General features: G+C 42.7%; 1 protein-coding gene across 10 annotated transcripts in view; it reads right to left on the reverse strand.

The window, feature by feature from the left end:
- Window positions 1-15303, reverse strand: part of lpp (LIM domain containing preferred translocation partner in lipoma) — a 396217-nt gene that overhangs the window by 359995 nt on the left and 20919 nt on the right. The window contains exon 1 of one of the 10 annotated variants that reach the window (XM_087993417.1): window positions 720-801. The exons of the other annotated variants lie outside the window; for them this stretch is intronic. The gene's annotated coding sequence lies outside the window, so the exon portion shown is untranslated. Of the gene's footprint in view, window positions 1-719; window positions 802-15303 lie in introns of those variants that run through there. 10 annotated transcript variants of the gene reach the window in all.

The raw sequence follows: 15303 nt of genomic DNA on the forward strand, positions 1-15303 counted from the left end.
ATCCTGTGTATGAAAAAAATGCCCCTTAGGTCTCTTTTATATCTTTTCCTTCTCACCCTAAACCTATGCCCTCTAGTTCTGAACTCGCCCACCCCAGAGAAAAGACTTTGTCTATTTATCCTATCCATGCCCCTCATAATTTTGTAAACCTCTATAAGGTCATCCTGCAGCCTCTAATGTTCCAGGGACAACAGCCCCAGCCTGTTCAGCCTCTCCTTATAGCTCAAATCCTCCAACCCTGGCAGCATCCTTGTAAATCTTTTCTGAACCCTTTTAAGTTTTGCAATATCTTTCCGATAGCAAGGAGACCAGAATGGCACGCAATAGTCCAACAGTGGCCTAACCAATGTCCTGTACAGCTGCAACATGACCTCCCAAATCCTGTACTCAATACTCTGACCAATAAAGGAAAACATACCAAACGCCTTCTTCACTATCCTATCTACCTGCGACTCCACTTTCAAGGAGCTATGAAGCTGCACTCCATGGTCTCTTTGTTCAGCAACACTCCCTAGGGACCCTACCATTAAGTGTATAAGTCCTGTTAAGATATGCTTTCCCAAAATGCAGCACCTCGCATTTATCTGAATTAAACTCCATCTGCTACTTCTCAGCCCATTGGCCCATCTGATCAAGATCCTGTTGTCATCTGAGGTAACCTTCTTCACTGTCCACCACACTTCCAATTTTGGTGTCATCTGCAAACTTACTAACCATACCTCATGCTCGCATCCAATTATCGGAGGACGAGGTGAGAAGTGGTCCCGGTGTAACTACGGAAGGTGGACTGTTCTATGTAGCCGACAAAGAGACAGGCATAGCTTGGTCCCATGCAGGTGCCCATGGCTACCCCTTTCATCTGGAGGAAGTGGGAGGATACGAAGGAGAAATTGTTAAGAGTGAGGACCAGTTCAGCCAAACGAATGAGAGTGTCAATGGGATGGTACTGTTGGGGACGTCAGGAGAGGATGAAACCGAGGGCTTGGAGGCCCTGATCATGGCGGATGGAGGTGTAGAGGGATTGGATGTCCATGCACTTCCGCCTATTGCCCCCTCGATCATGACCCCACCCCCGATCACCAAACCATCATCTCCCAGACCATACATAACCTCATCACCTCAGGAGATCACCCACTCACAGCTTCCAACCTCGTAGTCCGGGAACCCCGCACTCCCCGATTCTACCTCCTTCCCAAGATCCACAAATCTGACCATCCTGGCCGACCCATTGTCTCAGCCTGCTCCTGCCCAACCGAACTCACCTCCACCGATCTCGATACTGACCAATCCCCCCTAGTCCAGGAACTCCCCACATACATTCAAGACACCACCCATGCCCTCCTCCTCCTCCAAAACTTCCATTTCTCCGGCCCCCAATACCTCATCTTCACCATGGACATCCAACCCCTCTACACCTCCATAGAGGAGGTGGAGGGCATGGTTGGTGTCTCGAATGAAGTAGGGAGTTCCTGGACTAGGGAGAATAGGACAGTATCAAGGTAGGTAGAGATGAGTTCAGAGGGGCAGGAGCAGGTTGAGACAATGGGTCAGCCAAGACGGTCAGGTTTGTGGATCTTGGGAAGGAGGTAGAATCGGGTGGTGCGGGGTTCCTGGACTATGAGGTTGGAAGCTATGGGTGGGAGATCTCCTGAGGTGATGAGGTTCTGTATGGTCTGGGAGATGATTGTTTGGTGATGGGTGGTGGGGTCATGATTGAGGGGGCAGTCAGAGGAGGTGTCTTCGAATTGGCATCTGGCTTCAGTGGTGTAGAGGTCAAAGCGCCAAACTACCATTCACCCCCTTTATCCACTGGTTTGATGGTGAGGTTGGGATTGGAGCAGCGGGAGTAGAGGGCAGCACATTGTGAGGGTGAGAGGTTGGAGTGGGGGAGGGGGGTAGACAGGTTGAGCTGGTTAATGTCTCGGCAGCAGTTGAAAATGCCTCCAACCGCAACAAGGACAGAACTCCCCAGTCCTCATCTTCCACCCTACCAACCTTTACATAAACCGCATCACCTGCTTAAATTTCTGCCATCTCCATACGGACTCCACCACCAGAGGGGTATTTCCCTCCCTACCACATTCCGCTTTCTGCAAAGACTGTTCCCTCCGTGACTACCTGGTCAGGTCCACGCACCCCAACAACCCACCCTCCCCACCTGGCACTTGTCCCTGCCACCGCAGGAATTGCAAAACCTGCACCCACAACCCCCCCCCGCCCCCACCCCCTCACCTCCATCCAAGGCCCCAAGTGAGCCTTCCACGTCCATCAAAGTTTCACCTGCACATCCACCAATGTCATTTAGTGTATCCGTTGCTCCCGATACGGTCTCCTTTACATTGGGGAGACTGGACGCCTTCTCACAGAGCGCTTTAGGGAACATCTCCGGGACACCCGCACCAATCAACTTCACCGCTTCGTGGCCCAACATTTCACCTCCTCCTCACATTCTGCCGAGGACATACAGGTCCTGGGCCTCCTCTACTGCTGCTCCCTCACCACCCAACGCCTGGAGGAAGAGCGCCTCATCTTCCGCCTTGGAACACTTCAACCCCAGGACATCAATGTGGACTTCACCAGTTTTCCCATTTCCCCACCTCCCCCACCTTACTCCAGTTCCAACCTTCCAGCTCAGCACCATCCTCATGACCAATCTTCCTTCCCACCTATCTGCTCCACCCTCCTCTCTGGTCTATCACCTCCATCCCCACCCCATTCACCTATTGTACTCTTTACTACCTTCTCCCTAGTCCCAACCCCCCTTCCATTTATCTCTCCACCCTGGAGGTTCCCTGCCTCCATTCCTGATGAAGGGCTTTTGCACAAAATGTTGACTTTCCTGCTCCTCGGATGCTGCCTGACCTGCTCTGCTTTTCCAGCACCACTCTAATCTAGACTCTGATCTCCGTGGGCAGCATGGTGGCACAGTGGTTAGCACTGCTGCCTCACAGCGCCAGAGACCAGGGTTCAATTCCTGCCTCAGGCGACTGACTGTGTGGAATTTGCATGTTCTCCCCGTGTCTGCGTGGGTTTCCTCTCACAGTCCAAAAATGTGCAGGTTAGGTGAATTGGCCATGCTAAATTGCCCATAGTGTTAGGTGAAGGGGTAAATGTAGGGGAATGGGTCTGGGTGGGCTGCGCTTCGGCAGGTCATTGTGGGCTTGTTGGGTCGAAGGGCCTGTTTTCACACTGTAAGCAATCTAATCTAATCTAATCTGCAGTCCTCACTTTTGCCTGGGCGGATTAGTGGCAGCTGAAGTTCAATATAGAGAATCGTGAGGTGATACAATTTAGTAGGGAGAACATGGGCAGACAATAATTAAGGGGTACAATTCCAAAGGGGGTACAGAAGTAGAGGGACCTAGGTAGTATACGTACAGATCTTTAAAAGTGACAAGATATGTGGGGAGAAAATTTAATAAAACATATACTATCCTCAGCTTTATTAATAGAGTACAATAGCAAGAAGGTGATGCTGAATTTGTGTAAGACTTGTACAAGACACTTGTTAGACGTCACCTGGAATGATGAATATAGTTCTGGGCAACCTATAGGAAAGACATAAACAATTTAGAAAGAGTGCAGAAAACATTAACAAAAATGATTTCAGGGATAAATGAAATGGTTTTCAATTATGATGACAGAATGGCGAGGTTGGGACTGTTCTCCTTGGAGAGAGGGCAGTAAAGAGGAAACCTGGTAGAAATTTTCAAAATCACAAAAGGACTGAATAGACAGGGAGAAACTGCTCCCGCTAGTTTAAGGATCAAGAACAAGGGCTACAGAGTTTGAGAGACTTGCAACGAAAGCAAATGTAATGTAAGGAAACATTCTTTCATTTTATGCGTGGTTCAGGTTTGAAATGCACTGCCTGGAAGGATAATGGAGGCAGGTTCAATTCAATTGTTTCTATATAGAAAATTATTCAGTGTACAAACTGATAGGAAAATGCAGGGCAATGGCGCTAACTCTCGACAGTCATTTGGAGAACTGGGTGCAGATATGATGTGCTGAATGTCTTCCTTCTGTGCTATAATACTTCTGTCACTCTGTGAATTGTGAAGGTGAAGGAGGAGGATCCAAGAGGACTTGGGCAGGCTAGGCAAATGGCAAGCCCAGGGCAGGGCAGCACGGTGGCTCAGTGATTAGCACTTCTGCCTCACAACGCCAGGACCCGGGTTCGATTCCGGCCTCGGGCGACTGTCTGTGTGGAGTTTGCACATTCTCCCTGTGTCTGTGTGGGTTTCCTCCCACAATCCAAACATGTACAGGTTAGGTGAACTGGCCACGCTAAATGCCCATAGTGATAGGTGCATTAGTTAGGGGTAAATATAGGATAGGAGAACGGGTGTGGGTGGGTTACTCTTCGGAGGGTCAGTATGGATTTGTTGGGCCGAAGGCCCTGTTTCCATACTGTAGGGAACCTAATCTAATCTAATGGAAAATAATGTTTACAAGTGTAAAGTTCCTCATTTCGATAGAAAAAAAAGGAAGACGGAATATTTCTTAAATGTGAGAGGTTGTTAGTTTCCTTATTCATGGGACTAATTGAGGTTGGTTGGCTCACCAGCAGACTTACATGATATCAACAACACAGGTTTAATTCCTAAACTGGCTGTGGTCATCATGAACACCCTGCCTTCTCAACCTCACTCCACACCTGAGAATCTGACGATGCAGTTATGGGGAACAATGAAAGGTCAGAAGAGTTAAGTAGATATTTTGCATCAGCCTTTACGATGAAAAATTCTTTGAAAATTCCATTAAGCATAAAGAATATGGGAAGGAATTAAGTACCACCACTATCACTAAAGAAGTAGTATTAGACAAACTAATGAGGCTAAAGTGGATCCCTGGACCTAATAGCTTGTATCCCCTATGATCCCTAAAGAAGTTCAGGTAGTTCTCCTATAACGCAGTAGTTGCGTTGCAGTGAAACCTTGCTTAATAAAAAAAACGCTTAATATAAATAGTGTGGCCTTTTGGAAAAGTGGGGTTAGGGGCAGGCCAGCAAACAATGATCGTCAAAAATCACCCAAACATCTAACACAAAGTATAGCACAGCCTGAATGAAGGCTTAATTCATATTTATTAATGAAGCAAAAGTCAATTTAATGCATCACGTTGAAAAAATATTGTTAATGCAGGGACAGCGAGTCTTCATCATCACCACCCTCAGGTGTAGTTGTGGTTGCAGAGGTGGGTGGCTGTCTTCTGACTGTTTCTTGGGGGTTGGTTTAAAAAAAAGACATCCAGTTTCTGCTGCTTTGCCCTTTTGCTTCTGTCTTGAAAAAGGTGCCAGATGATATCTTAGGATAGAAGCCAAAAGAGAAATGGGAAGCTGTCATGATGCTGCATCCTGGACTACTTCATCTTCATCTCCAGCTTCTACTTCCCATTCAGCGACAATCAGCTGTAGAGAGGTCTTCACAGTTAGACTCAAGCAGCTCTTCCATATCCTCAATTTCCACTTCTTCAAAGCCAACCTGTGAGCTATATCACATGTTCTCTCCTTATGGTCAAAATGCTTTATAGCATCTGGCTTCTCTTCCAGTGTTATAGCCTTTCTTTTGCATTCACCACTTGCAATTTTATCAGCGGAGATGCTTCTTGCTAACGTTCTTATCACTATGCCCTACCATTCTTGCAAAAAAAAACATTATCTAGGAGTAGATTATGTGATATGCAGGTACAAGTGCAAATTAGAAAGGCAAATGGTATGTATAAGAGTAAAGCAGTCCTGAAAGAATTATACAGGGTTTAAACAGGAATTATGCAAGGATATTCTTGTTTTAGGGGGAGAGCAATGTACATTCATTAGTTTAATTTTTGAGATGAAGCTGCTCAATGTAGGCACTGTACTTCTCACATGCTCTGACAGCAACAGACATCAGCACATCCACAGAATGGCAGGGAGAATTTGGTGCTGATGTCGGCATGTGTTGAATGAAGCATTTGAAACGATCACCGCTGGAATCATGCTATTGCGAACAGAGGTAAGCATTCTCAAAAATACCGTTCCCTAATTCTTCAGCAACATCATAGCCAAATCGTGCTACTGAAGCACACTTTATATGATAACCACCTGTAACTATAGAGTTGGCGGATGAGCTGGTTGTAATTTTCCAAAAATTCTTGTATTCTACAAAAGTGCTGGAGGATTGGAAAACTGCTAATGCGACACCCCAATTCAAAAAGGGAGACAGAAAAATTAGCTATAGGCCAGTTAGCTTAACATCTATTATTGGAAAAGTATTAGAATCTATTGTTAACGACGTAATAGCAACACACTTGGAAAATTAAAACTGATAGGTTAGGTGAGTGGGCAAGAAGTTGGTAAGTGGAATATAAAGTGAAAAAATGTGAAGTTTGTTCACTTTGGAACGAAGAACAAAAGAACAGGGTATCATTTAATGGGGAAAACCTGCAGAAAGTTGCAACACAAAGGAGTAGGAGTACTAGTGCATGAAACATAGAAAGCTAGCACAGAGGTGCAGCAGGTAATCAGGAAGGTTAATGGAATATTGGCTCTTATTTCAAGAAGGTTGGGGTATAAGAGTACGTCTTATAGCAATTGAACAAGATACAGGTGAGACCACATTTGGAGTACTGTGAGCACGACCTCTCATTTAAAGTAAGATATAATTTCACCGGACACAGCTCAGAGAAGATTCACTCGGATAATTCCTGATACGGAAGGGTTTACTTTTAAGCAAAGGCTAAACAGGTTGGGACTCTACTCACTTTATTTTTAAAAAATGAGTATTAATCTTATAGAAACAGATGTGGTTCTTAAGGGGCTTGACAGGGTAAATGCTGAGAGAATGTGACCCTTCACAGGAGAATCTGGGATCAGAAGGCATGGTCTCAGGAAAAAGAGGCACCAATTTAAGACAGAGATGATGACAATTTCTTCTCTCAAAAGGTTGAGAGTCTTAAGAATTCCTTTCTAGGGAGAGCTGTGGAGGAAGAGTCCTTATATATACTTAATGCAAAGATAAATAGATTCTTGATCAGTACATTAGTCAGGGGTAAATATAGAGTAGGGGAGTGGGTCTGGGTGGGTTACTCTTCGGAGGGTCGGTGTGGACTTGTTGGACCGAAGGGCCTGTTTCCATACTGTAGGGAATCTAATCTAATAGGGAAATGAAGGGTTAGGGAGAAACATAGGAACGTGGACGTGAGGAATTTCAGATCAGTCATGATCCTACTGAAAGGATAGAAGGCTCCAAGGGGCAAACGATCTATTCCTGTTTCTATTTCTTATAGTCTGGTGGTCTTATGTGGTGACCCTCAGATTAAACTGACCACCAGTCACTACTTTCTAATGAGAGAGCAATCTATGGTCCTCTTGGACTATTCTGTCTTTCACTTCACTTTCCAAAGCTAGCGTGCATGTTCAACAATTGATAAGGATTACAAATGGTATGTTAGCCTTCATTGCAAGAGAATTCAAGTAGAATCAACATCCTATTGCAATTGCATAGAATCTTAGTGAGACTGCAGTTCTGGTCACCTTGATAATGTACCATAGAGGAAGCCTCGTGCAAATTCACCAGACTGTTTCCTGGGATGGCAGAACCATCCTATGAAACGAGGTTGAGAAGATTCAGGTCTGTGTTTTTCTGGGGAATTTCAAAGAATGAGAGGTGATCCCATAGAAACATACAAATTTCTTGCAGACCAAGACATGATGCACGTAGAAAGAATGTTTCTGCTGTCTTGGGGTCTAGAACCACAGGACAAAGTCTCAGGATAAGGCTCAACCATGTAGGACTTAAATGAGGAGAAAATTCCTTCCTCAAAGGTTTGCAAATCTTTGGAATTTTCGATCCCCAAAGGTTGTGGACGTTCAACCATTGTGCTGGTTCAAGTCAAAAATCCGCAGATTTCTAAAGTCTGGTGACTTCTAGAGATATGGAAACAGCAAAGGAAAGTGGCACTTGGTAGATAATGTTTCATGATCTAACTGAATGGTAGAATACATTCAATGGATTGAATGGATTCTTCCTGATCCTGTGATCTTGTATTTTTTTCAAATCATAAGGAAAACAGCAATTCATTTTCAACGCTTTGAGAGAAATAACAGCCAATCAAATTGGTTCCTGGACTATAAAGAGTTCCAAGATATTACATGCCTCAAGATATTATAAAGTTCCGGTATACTATAAGGCTCTGGGATATTATTAACTCAGGGATATTATAGGACTTCAAGGTATTACGTAACTTAGACATCTTAAAATGTTCTGAGATAGTGTACACTTCTGGAATATTATACAGTTCCACAATAATATATAGCTAAAGGATCCATCTACAGTAATATGCACCTTACTGAAATTTATTTCAAATTATCTCAGTATCATTGGCTCATTCAATTATCTCCTCACTCAGACATCCACTTATCAAGATGCTGTATACTTAAACTGCATTTACATCTTTACTTATCACCACTTTAACTCTGACATCTCAATGCAGGGTTTTCTTCAAGTTGAACATTTTTACCATCCAATTTATCATTGTTTTCCCCCACTAGATGCAGCATTACTAAATCTCACATCACAGCTCAACATCTGTCACAGGGAAAACGTTAGAAGCTATGCTTAAGGAAGTTATAGTAAGGCGCTTGAATAATTTCAAGGTAAGTGAACAAAGTCAACATAGTTTTCCGAAAGAGAAGTCATATTTAACCAATCTGTTGGCTTGAGGTCGTAACACATTTTTGGATAAATGGAAACTTGTCAATATATTTCATGGTTCCATGAAGGGAAAGTCGTGCCTGACAAATTTATTAGAATTCTTTGACGATGTAACAAACAGGACAGAGAAAGGGGAACCAGGAGGTGTAATATATTTGGATTTCCCAAAATGTGTTTATTGGGATCTGTACATAAGGCTACTAATAAGACAAGAGCCCATCTGTTGGGGACACAATATTAACATGGATAGAGGATTGGCTCAGTGATAGAAGATAAAGAACTGAGATAGGGGCACTTTTTAAGATGACAACTAATGGAGTGTTAAAGAAATCAGTGCTGGGGCTACAATTATTTACAGTATACATTAATGACTTCGGTGAGGTAAATGAATGTATTGCAGCCATGTTTATCACCACTATTTAAGAATGGAGTGAAAGGGAAAACAGGAAACATCAGACCTGTTAGCTTTACATCTGTAGTAAGGTAAATGGTTGAATCTATTATAAAACATGGGATAAATACACATGTGGTTGCTAATGGTCTGACTGGGCATAGTCAACAAGGATTTGTGAATGGCAAACTGAATTTGATGAGGGGTATCGGAATTTTAAGAAAGGGGTAGATTTTAAGTTATAGAATTGTAGATTAGCATTTATGGTTCTTTCTTGCCCTTGATTAAAGAAATTTGATTGCAGTAAATAGTGATTATCCTGATAATGAAAAACATATGCATATTATTTTAACTTGAAATAGACAGTTCAGTAAAGTTGTGTTATTTGATGGGTTAATCAAATTCCCACATTTGTGACAACTCCAGGAATAGTGGGCTTGATTTCCAGCAAACAATCCCAATGAGTCACGATACATACAATAAGTTTTGCTGAATTTACTGCCTGAACGGGTTTTAGAAGCATGATTTTACAATAATTTTCTAAAGAAAATTAGGTAAATACTTGAAAAGAAAGAAAATGACAGAGCACAGCAGAGTAGGATTAAATTGAACAGCTCTATTAAAAGGCACAAAGAGCTGAAGTATCTCGTTCTATGCAGTACCATCCGAAGATCCTTTCAACACCTGCCCCATCAAACACCTTCACGATCTTAAATCAGATCATCCTCTCAGTCCTTGCTGGGAAAAAATAACTTCAGCCCATTCAATCATTTCAGATCGTTAAAATGCTCTCAATTCTGGTGTTATACTTGTTTTTTTTCCCCACATTCCCCAGTGTCTGGATGTATGTAATATGGAGATCAGAACTGTTCATAGTGATCCAACTGTGATCTAACAAAGCTTCTATGTAAGTTTAATACAACTTCACTACTTTGCAATTCTATCCCTTGGAAAAAGAGCCCAGTGCTTTGTTTTGCATGTTTTCATCTGCTAATGTTAAAGGATAGAAAATCAGCAAAGCAATTGAGTGCACACCATTTCCTGACATGTCTCGCTGGACTTTTGCCATCTTCACCACTGACTTTGTCAACTTACACAATCTTTAGTAAAACAAACAGAAATTACATCATAACAACCATTGGCAAGCAGATAGCTCACTGAGTTTCCAGTCAGGGACAAAAATGGAAATTTTGGACTGAGGAATGAAATCATTAGAGAGGACAAGATTAGAAGAAAGTTTTTCAACAGAATTACTGGAATGTGGTTTATGTTACCATAAGTGGTAATTGATGAGGCGATACAAAGAGAAACATTTCTTTTTATGCAGTGACTTGTTGTAATCTGGAATGAACTTCTTGATAGAGTAGAGGAAGAAAATTCAAATGTAATTTTCAAGGAATCATGAAATCTTACAGCACGCAAAGAGCCCATTTGAACCAACATTCCTATGCTAATCCTTTAAAAGAATTGTCTAACTAGCCACACTCCACAGAGTTTTCTCCATAAATCCAAAAATCAGTTTTCTTCAATTGTATAAACATAAAACAAAGAACTGCAGATGCTGGAGATGTGAAACACACAAAAACAGAAACTGCTGGAGAAACTTAACAGGTCTGGAAGCATTAGTGGAGAGAAAATCAAATTAACATTGAGTCCAATGACCTTTCTTCAGAATTGGTAGCAGCTAGGACACAATAGTATTTATGCTGATGATAGGCAGGTGAGAGTGACAAGGAGTGAATAGGTGGTGAGGGAGTCCAATGAGAGGGAGAGGAAAAGAAAGTTTAAGCAGACAAAGGGGATTGAGTTATCAAAACAGGGAAGAAATGGAGCTAGATAAGTGATAACGGGTTGGCTGGACTGAAAATAACCCATATCATGACAGGACCCGGGTTGTGGAGATTAGTAATAAATATGGGTAGAGGCAATCATGTTCTAACTCAATACTGAGTCCTGAAGAATGGAAGGTCCCCAAGCAGGAAATGAGGGTTGCCCTTCCAGCTTGCATTGAGTCTGTAGCACTGCAGTAGGCCTGAGATAGAAATGTTCACCAGGGAACGTGATGCTGTGTTGGCCACCTCAACACAACTTTTCCCAACTTGCAGATCGTTTCAGAGAACATCTCTGGGACACCCACACCAACCAACCCCACCACCCCATGGCTGAACACCTCAACTCCCCCTCCCTCTACCAAGGACATACAGGTCTTGGGCCTCCTCCTTTGCCAAACTCTACCACCTGAAGCCTGGAGGAAGAGCACCTCATCTGCCTTGGGACCCTGCAGCCCCATAGGATTAATGTGGATTTCACCACTTTCCTCATTTCCCCTCCCCCGACCTTATCCCAGTCCCAAGACTCCAATTCAGCACCGCCCTCTTCACCTGTCCGTCTTTCCCTCCTATCTGCTCCACCCTCCTCTCCGACCTATCACCTTCTCCCCCACCTTCACCTACCTATTGCATTCCCAGCTACCTTCCCCTCAGCTCCACCCCCCTCCCATTTATCTCTCAGCTCCCCCCCAGACCACAAGCCTCATTCCTGACGAAGAGCCTATGGCCAAAACATCGATTCTCCTGCTCCTCGGATGCTCCCTGACCTGTTGTGCTTTTCCAAAAACACACTCTCGACTCTGATCTCCAAGATCTGCAGTCCTCACTTTCTCCACACTTCTCCCAAAGTACATCATATTTCATTTATCTGCATTAGTCTGCATCAAACATGCATCTGCCCGTTTCACCAGCCTGCTTCCATCCTCCAGAACTCTGCTGCTATCCTACTCACTGTCAAATATGAAAAAAGCCACATTTTGTACTATTCATGGGCACAGACCTGGAAGCAATGGTGGAAGGAAGGTGCAGAGGAGGGCTGGCTGCCAAAAGGGACCATGTGTCTCAATCAACAAAACACATTATCTAAAAATGGAAAATTCCATTCTTCATATTCTTTGTGAAGAATTTACAATTCCATCTGAATAAAGTTATACTGTCGATTTTAAGTGTTGGTATACTCAATCCCCAAAGGTTTTCTATTTCTTAACACTATTCAAGTTTTTTTCAAGTTTGAATTATACCCAGGTTCAAGCAAGAAATGCAAAAATCCTAATATCAGTCCTTGGGGATCCCACTACATATTTTTCAGAGAAACATGCATTCACTCGTACTCTATTAATTCAACAATTACATGCCCAAATTCTATTTCTATAATATGCTTCTAAATTCTGAATACGTACGTTCAATGATACTTCAGAAGAATCCCTACAGTGTGGAAGCAGGCCACTCAACCCATCAGGTCTACAACCACCCTCCAAAGAGCATCTCACCCCTCTATCCTATTCCTGCAATCCTGCATTTTATACAGTTAATCCACCCAGCCTGCTCATCGCTGGACAGTTTGGATATTTAGCATGGAGGACACAGAATGAAATGTGGCTTGATGGGATCAGAAATTTGCTAAAAAGAAACAAATTACAGCCATGATCAACTGAACTAGGAATTTGCACAAACTATTGGTTAGCAGTCAGAACAGTGGGTCCAGATTTAGGCAGCACACTTTAGGAAGGTCATGAGGGAAGTATAGACAGTCTGAATGTTACTGAAATGGGAACAGAATTAAGAAAGCTAAAGCACAGAGGGATCTGGTTGTGTCATGTATGAATAAATAAAAATTTAGATTCCCAACTTCAGCAGGTAAGTGGAAAGGCAAATGGACAGTTGGCCTTTATTTCAAAAGAAATGGAGTCTTGCTAAAACTGCACAAGGCACCAGTGAGACCACTAGGCAAAGGTGAGGACTACAGATGCTGGAAATCAGAGTCTAGATTAGAGTGGTGCTGGAAAAGCACAGCAGGTCAGGCGGCAAAAGCCCTTCATTAGGCCTTCAGTCGGTTTTTCTATTCCTCGGATACTGCCTGACCTGCTATGCTTTTCCAGCACCACTCTAATCTAGACTCTAACCAGTGAGACCACATCTGGAATACTGTGAACAGTTTCGGTTCCCTTATTTAAGGAACGATATACTAGCAACGGAGACCATCGGAGGAAGTTTGGGTGGTTGACCCCAGGTAAGGTGGGAGTGTTTAATGAGAAGAGGTTGAGTAGGTTTGTATTGGAGTTTAGAAGAATGTGAGGCAACCTTATAGAAGCATAGAACGCTAAGGGAACTGGACCAGGTAAATGCAAAAAGGTTGTTTCCCGTTTTAGGAGTGTCTATGATCAGAGGCATAATCTCAGAGAAAGGGGTCACCCATTTGAGAGAGAGATGAGGAGGAACTTCTTCCCTCAGAGGGTAATAAATCTGTGGAATTCTTTAGCACAGTGGACTGTAAAAGTTGGGACATTCAGTATATTCAAGGCTCAAATAGACAAATTTTAGTTAGTAAGACATCAAACATTGAGGGGATAAGGCAGGCACTTTGAGATGAGGATTACCAGATCAGACATTATCTCATCCAATGGTGGAGCAGACTCAAGAGGCCAAATAACCTACTACTACTCCTTATGGACAGCTTATGGTCTTATTGTCTTCGAGAGAGGTGGATATGGAGATAATTCAAAGTATCAGAGGAAAAGTAAGATGTAACGGTGGTGAAAATATGTAAAGATTTGCTTCAGTAAATCAGAATAAAGCAAGTTCTACTTATCAAATAAATGGAAACTAGAATGAAAATTTAGAGTTATCATTTAAAGTGTAAAGGGAAATTACACTTCTTTTCATGCTAGGAGTGTGAGGTCAAAAAAAGATTAGAATTAGTTCAGTCTAAGAGATAAGATCATTTAGTGAGAAGGTGCAGACCAATGGGCTGAATGTCCTCCTTTTGTACTATACAACTTCCTGAAAGTACGAATTGTGTTTGAGAGATACACCAAGTGGGAGACAGAAAGAGAGAGAGTCTGAGAGTGAGTGTGTGAGAGAGACAGAGAGACAGCACAGCGCAGATGTAAAGGGGGAGCTGTAGCCACCCCAGTCCTCCACATCACCATTAAGGAGGACAAAGATAAAAATCACACAGCATCAGCCTATAGTCCAACAGGTTTATTTGGAAGTACTACTTTCACAGCACTGCTCCTTTGTCAGGTATCTGATACTATAAGTTGATTTTGTGTGATTTTTAACTTTGCCCACCCCAGTCCAACATGACACCTCCACATCATAACATTAAGGTGAAAAAAAGTGACAGAGTATCAGAGTGGAATGAGTAGCTATCAATTCCATTTGAGTAGCTATCAATTCCATTCAGGAAGCTGAGAGTGTCAATGAGCTGAGTTGGGATGGTGTTCCGCCTTGCATCAGTTTAACACTGAATTGTCCATTTGATTTGATTGTTATAAACTGCTCAAAACTCAATGGTATGTGGCCACTGTCAATCCTTCAAACTGCAAAATGAACAGAAGCCTGGTGCTCAGTTTGGTAAATCATTCCGAAGGAAAATTCAAGGTTCACCATAGGCTCCACAGAATCTCATTCCCCAAAGACAGCACTATTTTGATGCTTAGGCCTAACTTCTGATATCTCCTCAAGGTAGAGTCCTAGGCCCAACCATCTTCAGCTGCTTCATCAATGACCTTCCCTCCAATATAAGGTCAGAAGTGGGGATACACAATGCTCAGCACCATTTGCAAATCCTCAGATACTGAAGCTGTTAATGTCTAAATGCAGCAAGACCTGGAAAATAGCCAAGTTTGGGCTATCAGGCAATAACCATCTTCAGCAAGAGAGAATCTAACCATTGTTCCTTGATATTCAATGACGTTACCATCATTGAATCTGCCACTATCAACATCTCGGAGGGGGTATCATTAAACTAAACTGGACTGGCTATTAATTTATTTCATTTTAACGTATATTTTATTCATAAAATCATCAGTATGTACATACAGGGTTCTGAATAGTATCTGTACAGTATTTTCACAGAAAAAAGTGCATTTAAGTTTTGCCATTTCTCACAACTTCTCAGAGTTGCAAAAAAAAAAGGCATTTCTACTTATGCAGGTAAGGTCTGCATAACTGAATGACCACGAAACAGGTCTGATAACTGAATGACCCTCACTGTACTTTGGCTGAAAGACCCTTGACCCTTGACCCTCACTGTACCTTGGTGGCAGTTGCTCCAAGCTATAGTGCATCCTTCAGCATGCAGTCTGGACTTAGAATGTGCTAGTCTGTAACACTCAGTCGAGGTCAACTCTTTACACTGGAAGACCAACAGGTTTTGAGCAAA

Source organism: Chiloscyllium plagiosum, unplaced genomic scaffold, assembly GCF_037043375.1.
Source record: "Chiloscyllium plagiosum isolate Xiang-an unplaced genomic scaffold, Cpla_swu_hap1 HiC_scaffold_13, whole genome shotgun sequence".
Lineage (NCBI taxonomy): Eukaryota > Metazoa > Chordata > Chondrichthyes > Orectolobiformes > Hemiscylliidae > Chiloscyllium > Chiloscyllium plagiosum.